Source organism: Macaca nemestrina, chromosome 4 (genome assembly GCF_043159975.1).
Source record: "Macaca nemestrina isolate mMacNem1 chromosome 4, mMacNem.hap1, whole genome shotgun sequence".
In the NCBI taxonomy this organism is placed as follows: Eukaryota; Metazoa; Chordata; class Mammalia; order Primates; family Cercopithecidae; genus Macaca; species Macaca nemestrina.
Genome location: NC_092128.1, coordinates 180,315,040 through 180,326,871, shown reverse-complemented (window position 1 = coordinate 180,326,871; position 11,832 = coordinate 180,315,040).

Sequence of the window (11,832 nt, the reverse complement as noted above, 5' to 3'; positions counted from 1 at the left end):
TGACTGGAACCTTTATGGTTTAAAAGGCAGAATGAAACAACTATGAGAAATATTCAGAGATCCTCACATGTTAGGTGTGTTAGAGCTAGAGAGGAGCGTAGCTGGCCTTTTATCCAGTTATCCCTTCTTTCTTTAAATAAACCTCAGAAAGAGAGAGAAAAAGGTTGGTACAGAATCAACTGTGGCCTAATATAAGTGTTGATAAACTTTATCTGTAAAGTACTAGACAGTAAATATTTTAGGCTTTGAGGGCCATACAATCCTTGTCCTAAGTACTCAACTCTGCCATTGAAGTGTGAAAGCAGTCATAAACAATATGTAAACAAGCAGATGTGGCTACATTCCAAATAAAACTATTTCCAGAAAGAGGGAGCAGGCCAGATGTGGCTTATGGGTCACAGTTTATCAGCCCGTGGTGTAAGAGAACGTGAGGAGAACTGGCAATAAGAAAACCTTTGGATGACTCATTGTTAGGCATTCTTTAATTCCTAACTAGGGAATGGGATGCCTTAAGGGGACTATGTACTCAAATGAGGATGGTGATTCCGCCTCAGCCTTGTGGCCCTATCAAGAACACAGTCCAGTGCATGTTGTTAGAGGAGGAATATCTTTTCCCAATCCTATTTTCTACAGTTAAAATTTCCCCATAGTATGAGGGAGGTGCAACCATTAATTTGATTGATAAATTTAAGAAGATAACTGAGCATCCTCAACTCAACCCTGCTCTACTTCTTCTTGGGGGGAAGTTGCTTGTAGAACCAAACATTCTCTGCTGAACCCTCATGCCTACACAGTACTCCGGTATAAGGAGACTTGATCGCATCCAGCATTATCTGGTTCTGGGTAAGAAAGTTTGCCTAATTTCAGATTTAATACAGACAAGCTAACTTGTTCAGCAAGCTTAATGCCTTGTTATCCAGCAGGGCTTCTATCACTAATAAGTATAATATTTTGTCCTCCATAATTTCTCTTCAAACTATATAATTTGGTGTGGAAGAAAGGACATTCATTGAGTGCCAACTCCAAGTCCCCAACACACAAAACAAAAATTTAATTTAATGCTTTCATTTGAGAGAGACCAATGAAATCCTATAAGTCAGGCTGAAGATTACCCGAGATACAGAGATGAATCAGCGGTGAATTGAATCTTCTTAAAACTGCAGCCTAGGGCCAGGCGTGGTGGCTCACGCCTGTAATCCCAGCACTTTGGGAGGCCAAGGCTCTACTAAAAATACAAAAAATTAGCCAGGCATGGTGGCGGGCACCTGTAGTGTAGTCCCCACTATTTGGGAGACTGAGGCAGGAGAATAGCATGAACCTGGGAGGCAGAGCTTGCAGTGAGTAGAGATTGCGCGACTGCACTCCAGCCTGGGTGACAGAGCGAGACTCTGTTAAAAAAAAAAAAATGCAGCCTAGCTCTGATCCACTTTAATTTCTAACTAGATTGAAGTGATTAGTGCTTCACCCTATATACTTCACATGGGAAAAAATGAAGCTCTCTCTGGTAGAAAATAATATCATCTGGAGACTCTACAGTTCTTTTATGTACAATGCCTAATATATAATAAAAGACAACTAACTTTTCAATGATACAAGACCATATAGCCAATAATAAATAAAAATATAAACAGACAATAGAAGCAGACCAACAGACAATCCAGATATTGGAATAAGCAGACTAGGACTTTAAAATAACTAAATACTATGTGAAAGTAAGTGGAGGAAAAGGTGGACAAAATGGATGAAAAAATGGAAAATTTAAATAAAAACTTCAACTTATAAATCTAAATCTATAAAAGAAACATAGACTGAAAAATACAATGATGAAAATTAGGAATTTATGGGAAGAATTTAACAGAAGACTAGACACAGCTAAAGACAGAAATGGCAAATGTGAGGAAAGGTCAATAGAAAATTATTCAAACTGACAGTGAGAAAAAAGCAAGAAAACTTGCTATAAGAGACTTACGAGTTACAGCAAAAGGTCTCACAAATGTAAAATTGGAGTCCTGAATGGAAAGGAGAAAGAAAATGGGGCAGAAGCAGTGTTTGAAGAGACAACGTCTGAGAATGAAGAATGTTAAACTACAGATTCAAGAGGCTTCACAAAATCTAGGCAAAATTAAAAAAAAAAAAAATCACTAATGTTATATGCAGACTACTGAAAACCAAAGACAAAGAGAAAATCTTAAAAGCTGTTAGAGAAAAAACCACATCTGTAAGAAGCTACAATTAGACTGACAGCTGATTTTTCAACAAAACTATGGAAGCCATAAAATGGAAGAGCATCTTTAGAGTGCTAAAAGAAAAAGAAACTGACAACATAGAATTTGATACTTAGTGAAAATATCCTTCAAAAATGAAGATGAAGTTAAATCATTTTCAGACAAACAAAAACTGGGAGAATTTGTTGCCATCTGATGTGTACTCAATGAAATACCATAGGAACTTCTGGAAATTGAAGTAAAATGACCACTGAAAGAAGTATGTCACTAAAAGAAGCACCAGACAACCCCAAAAAGAGTAATGTGGGAAAATATAAAGGACTATTTCCATGGAAATTAGCAATAATAACGCTGTCCTAAGTGTTCTATAACACATGCAGGAGTATAATACGTGACAACAGTATCACAAAGCTAAGGAAGGAGTGAAAGAGTTAAGCTGTTGTTAGGTTCTTGCATTGTTTGTAAGTGGTAAAAGGACCAATTCAAAGTAGACTAAATAAGTTACTAAGTCACATTGTGATCTCTCTTACTGAAAAAATATGTAAGAATATCTTATATTAGATATTAGATAAAGCTAATAGGAAAAATTGAATCATACAATAGAAGTGGCAATGGTGGTTATTTTGTGAAGGGAATTGATTGAGAAGGGAGCACAAGGCAGTCTAATGATATGCTGGAAATGTTTTCTATTTTGATCTGACTGGTGGTTATGCAGGTGTATTTAAATTATGTATGTTATAAATACATATAACTTATAAATAATATAAACATAAATCATGTATAAGATATAAATCATATATACAAATATGTCACATCATATGATTTAGTTTATTGTAATATGTAATTTATTATATACAATAAAATAATGTTTATATAGTGATATAAAATGTAAAATTCATTATAAATAAATGTCAACTATATAAATATATGATATATAATGATATTTAACAAATATATACAAATATAATAATATGTAATACATCTAGTATATGTTTATATATAAATTCATTAAGTCTTACCCCTAAATTTTGTGTACTTTATTATATAGAGATTAAACTTCAATAAAAAACAAAAAATAATCATGAGAAAAACCAGAGAAATATTATATTCATAAAATGAAAATAGAATGCTTAAAATGGCATGGATTAGAGAAAAAGAAGGAACTCTTGAAAACTGAAAATATGGTGACTATAAATACAAATAAACACACATGATAGCAGAAATTTAAAAATAGTAAAAGGACTGAAAGATTACATTTAATATATCAATCTGAATGTAGAGCAAAAGGAATATGATCATATTGAGAAAAAAAGTAACACACACACAAGTTCAATATAGAAACTCAATATCTGGCTTACAAGAGTCCCAGAAAGATAGACCAGAGAAGATGGAAAGAAGAAAACTATTGAATAGTTTCATAAATTTTCCCAGACTTGAAGAACATGTCCCTCTAAATGAAAAATTCCAAGCAATGACCGGCTCACTGATTGAAAAAGGCCAACATCAAAGAACTTCATGGTGATTTCAGGACATCAGATAGAAGAAAATATCCCAAGAATTTTTCGAGAGAAAAAGTAGGTGAGATGCCAAGAGTCAGGAATTGAAATGGAATTCAACTTCTCAACACAACGCTGATAGCCATAAGATAGGGAAGCAAGGAAGCATGGAACCCAACAGCCAGAGGGGATCCAAGGAACCATGCAATGGGAATTCCCAGGGCGGGTATGGAGGAAAGTCCCAGTTAGGAATTATGGAGCGAACCTGGTGAGCATGTAGTCCAGACCACAGCAGGTGGTTAGAGAGCTCCACACCAGTTGTTCTCAGGAAAAAAAAAAAAGGAACTAGTAGAGATTTTAGGGGAAAAAATAACCTTGGATGAAGTTTAACCAAGCTGTTTTCTTCAGGTGAGGAAATACTTAACAATGGATTATAAAAGCAAAGCAACTGAAGAAACAAGGCAATGATTAAGTTCAGTAAACAAAATAGCAGGTGTCACTATAAAGGAACTGTAATCATTATATGCTGTTTTGTTAATCAGTATATGGTCCTGTAGCATTTAGTAATAATAATTAAAATATTGAATATGGATCTCAACACAAAATTTGGTAGAAGAATTCTGGGACCATGGGGTGAAAAGACATGGGGTGTAGAAAGAGCTAAAAACATCACCTACTATCAGAGAAAACTATTAGAACTATCTAAAGTTATAGACTGAAGAAATAGCAGTATCTGTATTTATTTTTTAATTTGGCGTTAAATACTAGAACAAGCAACTAGATACATTAAATGTAGGCCAGGCACAGTGGCTCATGCCTACAATCCTAGCACTTTGGGAGGCGAGGCAGGTGGATCGCCTGAGGTCAGGAGTTCAAGACCAGCCTGGCCAACATGGCGAAACCCCATCTCTTAAAAAATACAAAAATTAGCGAAGTGTGGTACTGTGTGCTTGTAATCCCAGCTACTCAGGAGGCTGAGACAGGAGAATTGCTTGAATCCAGGAGGCAGACATTACAGTGAGCTGAGATTGTACCACTGCACTCCAGCCTGGGCAACAGAGTGAGACTCTGTCTCAAAAATAAAATAAAATAAAAATAAAAAATAAAAGCAGCTATCCCAGGGAACACAAATGGATAGGGGTGGAGGAGACCATATTTTTTGTAAAGAGCCTTTTTGCATTAGACTTTTTTTTCCTGTTAGCTTGAAAATGTTCACGTCTATGTAACAGTTAAATAGTACAAGAAATACCAATATACTTTAACCTGGATTCCACATAAGATTTATTTACCTCTCCTCCTTTTTTTCTGGGCCATTTGAAGTGAGTTGAAAACATCATAATGCTTCATTTGGAAATATTCTAGCTGCTGTCTCTTCAGAACAAGGACATTTTCCTCCATGCCCAGAATATCATCATCACATCTAAATAAATTCACAATAATCTCTCATGATCATTTGATATACAATCCACAATCGACTTTCCTCAGTAGTCCCCAAAATATCTTTTATATATCTTTTTTTCATCCAAGATCTAATTAAGTTTCACACTTTGCATTTGGTTGTTTTGTCTTTTTGGACTTTTAAAATATAGAATAGTCCCTGTCCCATCAGGCCTTTTTGCTTTTCGTGACACTGAGTTTTTTGAAGACAGCAGTCTAGTTGTCTCCGAATGGCTCACATGCTAAGATATTTCCTCATGATTAGATTCTGGTTCCTGTTGGAACTGTTCCTATGTGCATATGTTACTTTCTTTTTTTTTTTTTTTTTTTTTGAGGTCCAAGGTGAGCAGAATGCTGGAGCCCAGGAGTTCAAGATCAACTTGGGCAATATAGTGAGACTCTGTCTCTACAAAATAATACAAAAATTAGCTGGGCATAGTGTTGTGCACCTTTAGTCTCAGCTACTCAAAAGCTGAGGTGAGAGGACTGCTTGAGCCCAACAGGTCGAGGATGCAGTGAGCCACAGTCGTGCTACTGCCTTCCAGCCTGGGCAAGAGAGCAAGACCCTGTCTCAAAAAAAAAAAAAATTAGGCCGGGCGCGGTGGCTCACGCCTGTAATCCCAGCACTTTGGGAGGCTGAGGCGGGCGGATCACAAGGTCAGGAGATCGAGACCACGGTGAAACCCCGTCTCTACTAAAAATACAAAAAAATTAGCCGGGCGCGGTTGTGGGCGCCTGTAGTCCCAGCTACTCGGGAGGCTGAGGCAGGAGAATGGCGTGAACCTGGGAGGCAGAGCTTGCAGTGAGCCGAGATCGCGCCACTGCACTCCAGCCTGGGCGACAGAGCCAGACTCCGTCTTAAAAAAAAAAAAAAAAAAAAATTAAATGGAAAAATGCAGATAGCATTTGTTTACATTTATTAAAAAGAGGACTCCTTCCCTCTCAGGTCACTTGTGACTGGAGTTTGATACTTCCTACATTAACTGGGTCACCACGCACTTACAAACTCATTCTGTAACCCAAGTCACTCCAGGAAGCAGCTTAAACACCTTTTCTCAGAGACGCATACATATTCACAGCTTTTCATTTTAAATTTGTTCCCAGTGGGGATTTTTTTCCCACTTCTACCCAAGAAATCCTGTTACTGAAAATTCTTGCATCAGTTATCGCAACCACAAATGGAAGTTGTTTCTGCACAAATCCCTAGGCAACTGAGTAGATTCGATTCTCTTGTGTATAAGATCCAACGATAGAGCACTGCAGAGACTGGGGCTCTGTGCCTGGATCTGCCACTGATACCTCAATTTACTTTGAGCAAGCCCTCTGCCCTTCTGGGTTCCTGTGGTCTTACCTGTGAAAAGAGGCAGCTAGATCTAGCTGCTAATGAAAGCTACCTTTCAAACTATAATTTTGAAGTCAGCAGAAACGAAAGTTTAAGTTTAAAGGCAGACGGCCACATGCACCACTGGTGAATGTCCCTCTCGACCTTCCTACCAGCAGGCACGGCCACCTTCTGTACAAAACAAGTCAATCCTTGGCTGTGAATGGGAGGTGAAGAGATAGGCTGGAGGATGGTGAGGAGAAAAGCAAATAAATGGTGGCAACGCTAGTGGTAAGTTTGATGAAAGGAATCTCTACCTCCTATACCAATATATGTGACAGTAAACTGTGGCACTAAAATAACCTGAGTGGCCAGGCACAGTGGCTCATGCCAGCACTTTGGGAGGCCGAGGCGGGTGGATCACTTGAGGTCAAGAGTTCAAGACAAGCTTGGCCAACATGGTGAAACCCCGTCTCTACTAAAAATACAAAAATTACCTGGGTGTGGTGGCTGTGCCTGTAATCCCAGCTACTCAGGAGGCTGAGGCAGGAGAATCGCTTGAATCTGGGAGGCGGAGGCTGCAGGGAGCAGAGATCATATCACTGCAGTTCAGCCTGGGTGACAGAGCGAGACTCTGTCTCAAACAAACAAACAAACAAAAAACCTGAGAAAAAGTCTAATGTTAAAAGCAAAAGAAACCTCAAAGTATTCTTATAACCTGGTGGTAGGTACCCAACACATGTTTAATAAATTTAATTGAAACTCCAGATTCAAGACTATTGCTGATAGCAAATTACCTTTGTTGCTAGCGTTATTTCCATAAAATTATGGCAAACACTTTGTAAATTCTCTCAAAGCCTGATAGAAAAAAAGAGGAAAGCGAGAGAAAGAGCCTTGGATTCGGTATCAGGAGACCTATACCTTATAACCCCACAACAGAGTTAAATGGCTCTTCAACTTTGGGCATGCCTCATAGCCCCTCTAGGTCTCCATTTTCTCATCTGTGAAAAAGATGGGGGGGGATGGGTGCAGTGGCTCACACCTGTAATCCCAGCACTTTGGGAGGCTGAGGAGAGTGGATCACCTGAGGCCAGGAGTTCTAGACTAGCCCGGCCATAATGGGGAAACCCCATCTCTACTAAAAATACAAAAAGTATCTGGGTGTGGTGGCATGCACCTGTAATCCCAGCTACTCTGGAGGCTGTGGCAGAAGAATCACTTGAACCCGGGAGGCAGAGGTTGCAATGAGCTGAGATCGGGTCACTGCACTCCAGCCTAGGCAACAGAGTGAGAGACAATGTCAAAAAAGAGAGAGAGAGAGAGAGAGAGAAAGAAAGAAAGAAAGAAAGAAAGAAAGAAAGAAAGAAAGAAAGAAAGAAAGGAAGGAAGGAAGGAAGGAAGGAAGGAAGGAAGGAAGGAAGGAAGGAAGGAAGGAAGGAAGGAAGGAAGGAAGAAAGAAAGGAGGGAGGGAGGGAGGGAGGGGAGAGAAAGAAAGAAAAAGATGGGGATGGGAGAATGGTAGATTGAGTTCTCTCTGAAATTCTTTTTTTGAATTTGTTTTTTCTTTTTCTTTTTTTTGAGACAGAGTCTTGCTCTGTCCCCAGGCTGGAGTGCAGTGGCGCGATCTTGGCTCACTACAAGCTCTGCCTCCTGGGTTCACGCCATTCTCCTGCCTCAGCCTCCCGAGTAGCTGGGACTACAGGCACCTGCTACCACACCCGGCTAATTTTTTGTATTTTTAGTAGAGATGGGGTTTCACCGTGTTAGCCAGGATGGTCTTGATCTCCTGACCTTGTGATCTGCCTGCCCCGATCTCCCAAAGTTCTGGGATTACAGGCGTGAGCCACCAAGCCTGGCCTGACTTTTGTATTTTATTTGTTTATTTATTTATTTGAGACAGGGTCTCACTCTGTTGCTTAGGTTGGAGTACAGTGGTGCGATCATGACCCACCGCAGCCTCAACCTCCCCAGCTCATGCGATCCCCCCACCTCAACCTCCCGAGTAGCTGGGTGATACGGTTTGGCTGTGTCCCCACCTACATCTCATCTTGAATTGTAGTTCCCATAATCCCCATGTGTCACAGGAGGGACCTGGTGAGAGGTAATTGAATCATGGGGGTGGTTATCGCCATGCTGCTGTTCTCATGGTGGTGAGTGAGTTCTTACAAGATCTGATGGTTTCATAAGGGGTTTTTCCCCTTTCGCTCTGCACTTCTGCTTCCTGTCATCACGTGGAGAAGCACATGTTTGCTTCCCCTTTCACCATGATTGTAAGTTTCCTGAGGCCTCCCCAGCCATGTGGAACCATGAGTCAATTAAACCTCTTTCCTTTATAAATTACCCAGTCTCGGACAGTCCTTTACAGCAGTGTGAGAACAGACTAATACACTAGGACTACAGGCGTGCACCACCACACCAGCTAATTTCAAAATGTTTTGTAGAGATGGGGCCTCTATGTTGCCTAGGCTGAGCTCCTGGGCTCAAGTGATCCTCCCACCTGAGCCTCCCAAAGAGTTGGGATTACAGGCGTGAGCCACTGCGCCCGGCCCTAAAATTCTTTACTGCTCAAAAAACTGTGAGCCAGTTTCTGTAACTCTGAGGGGAGAAAGAGAATATTTTTGCATCATTTGTGCCACTGTCATATCAAATAACTAGTTGGATACCTACTGAATGCCATTTCCCCATCTTCCTTTACTTACAGGATCTGCTCCGTAATTGCTTTTCCTCTTTTAAATGGGTATTTTTAAAAACACAACTTTTTTTTTAATTGGCTTATAGCCATGGCTTCTTGTCCCAGAGTTTTCAGAGCCCAGGAACAATTATCTGGCTTAATTTATGGTTGCCCTGAGGTAATAACATAAATCGCTCATGATTCAGTTTTACTTGTACTTCCCCTTGCAAAGATCTCCCCCCGTAAAACATTCTTGAATGAAAACATAACCATCAGCAGTCCTTTACATTTACATGACATTTTCCACTAGAGTATCTTTCACATCTATTATATCAGTGATCGATACAGGTTTTAGTAAAGAGTAAGAAAAAGTAAATGACCTCAGTAGTGTGGAGGGGCCCTTTAAAAGAGTTTTCTCATTCATTCCTAGATTCTAAAACCTTTGCCAAATCCTCAGAGCCATTACCGTTTGGAGAGAACAGAAAAGGAAGGAACTCAATGAAGTACAGCATCTTTTCAGGCAGAGGGTGCAATGTGCGTCAATCAGATGATCACTGCTGCCTGGTCAGATCTGTCTGGTTTGGGGGTGGCGGGGGTGGGAGAGAAAGAGTAGGAGGAGGAGGGACAGAGAGAGAAGGAGATTGTGCCAGTACTTCCAGGCTTAAAAAATCTTAAGAGACACCTCAATCACAATGAATGGGAACTTTTTTGGATCCTGATTCAAACAACTTGTTTAAAAAATTATAGGACAATTGGGGAAATGGAGCACTGACTGGATTTTGGTGATATTCAAGAATTATTGTTATAGTAAGATCCTTTCTTTTTTTTTTTTTTTTTTTTTTTTTTGAGACGGAGTCTCGCTCTGTCGCCCAGGCTGGAGTGCAGTGGCCAGATCTCAGCTCACTGCAAGCTCCGCCTCCCGGGTTCCCGCCATTCTCCTGCCTCAGCCTCCCGAGTAGCTGGGACCACAGGCGCCGCCACCTCGCCCGGCTAATTTTTTGTGTTTTTAGTAGAGACGGGGTTTCGCCGTGTTAGCCAGGATGGTCTCGATCTCCTGACCTTGTGATCCGCCCGTCTCAGCCTCCCTAAGTGCTGGGATTACAGGCTTGAGCCACCGCGCCCGGCCAATTTTTTCTTTTTTTTTTTTTTCTTTTTTTTTTGACAGGGTCTCCCTTTGTCACTCAGGGTGGAGAGCAGTGTTGCGATCATGGCTCACTGCAGCCCCAATCTCCTGGGCTCAAGCCATCCTCCAGCCTCAGTCTCTCCAGTAGCTGGGACTACAGGCGCAGCCACAACGCCAGGCTAATTTTTGTATCTTTTGTGGAGACTGAGTGTTTCTGTGTTGCCAGGCTGGTCTCAAACTCCTGGACTCAGGCGATCCTTCCTCCAGGGCCTCCCAAAGGGCTGAGATTACGGGTGTGAGCCGCCATGTCCAGCCTGTGTTGTTGTTGTTTTTTTTTTTTTTTTTTTTTTTTTTTCCTGGGACAGAGTTTCACTCTTGTTGCCCAGGCTGGAGTACAATGGAGCGATCTCAGCTCACTGCAACCTCCATCTCCCAGGTTCAAGCAATTCTCCTGCCTCAGGCTCCCAAGTAGCTGGGATTATAGATGCCCGCCACCACGCCCGGCTGATTTTTGTATTTTTACTAAAGACGGGGTTTCACCATGTTGGACCAGACTGGTCTCCAACTCCTGTCCTCAGGTAATCTGCCTGCCTCTGTCCCGTGTTCTTTTTTGAATAGTTTTTATCTTTTAGGAATTCTAACGGAAATGACAGGATGTCTGGCATTTACTTCAAAATAATCTGAGTTGGGAAGTAGGTGGGATTACAGATGGAATAAGATTGGACAAAAAGTTAATAATACATGTAGACTCTGAGGGATGAGGACATGAAGTTCATAATGAAATTCTCTCTAACTTGATGTCTGTTTGAAATTTTCCATAACAATTTTTAAACAACAACCAGGAAAAACAAATATTGTCACAAATGAACAATAAGACAGGAAGAAAAAACCAGATTTCGTGTGTGTTGCATTTCCTACTAGGCAACTCCTCAGGTAGAGTGAGCAGAAATAAACTTGTATTTTAAGGTAAATTAAAAGGAATAGAAAACAGGAAAAGGGAGAAACCCAGTGCTTTTATTTTCCCAAATAACACTAATATCACTGCACATTTGCATAATATTTTACGGTTTCAAAGTACTTTTATCTCATTTGCTCTTGGAAGAAGCCTGGTAAGCATATTTGCTGTCATATATGACATGTGATAAAATGTCTTGATTATGTTGTTTTTGCATTGAATAAAAACTATTTGTTTAAAGCCCTGAAAATATTATTTCCTTATTAGTCTCTTAGTTTATGCTTAAGGATTTATTTCCTGTCCTAGCTTTTGGATGGAAAACTCAGCCTGAATGTCTATTTACAATATTAGAATACTTAAATGTTCCCCTCTCATGGTTTGGCGCAATTTTATTTTCCTTTTTAGCTCCTACTTGAGGGAATGTACAGGGGTGGGGGAAACCCCTTTTTTACTTCCTTTGCGTCTACCCAGCTGTTGTATTTTGCATTTGCTTATTTCCCATCCTTCCAGAGTGTGAGGTCGTCAGAAGTGTTCTGTTCTTTTTAATACTTTATCAGCATGTCATTTATTAGCCACATTATTCTTTATCTCTTTCCTGTGAAAG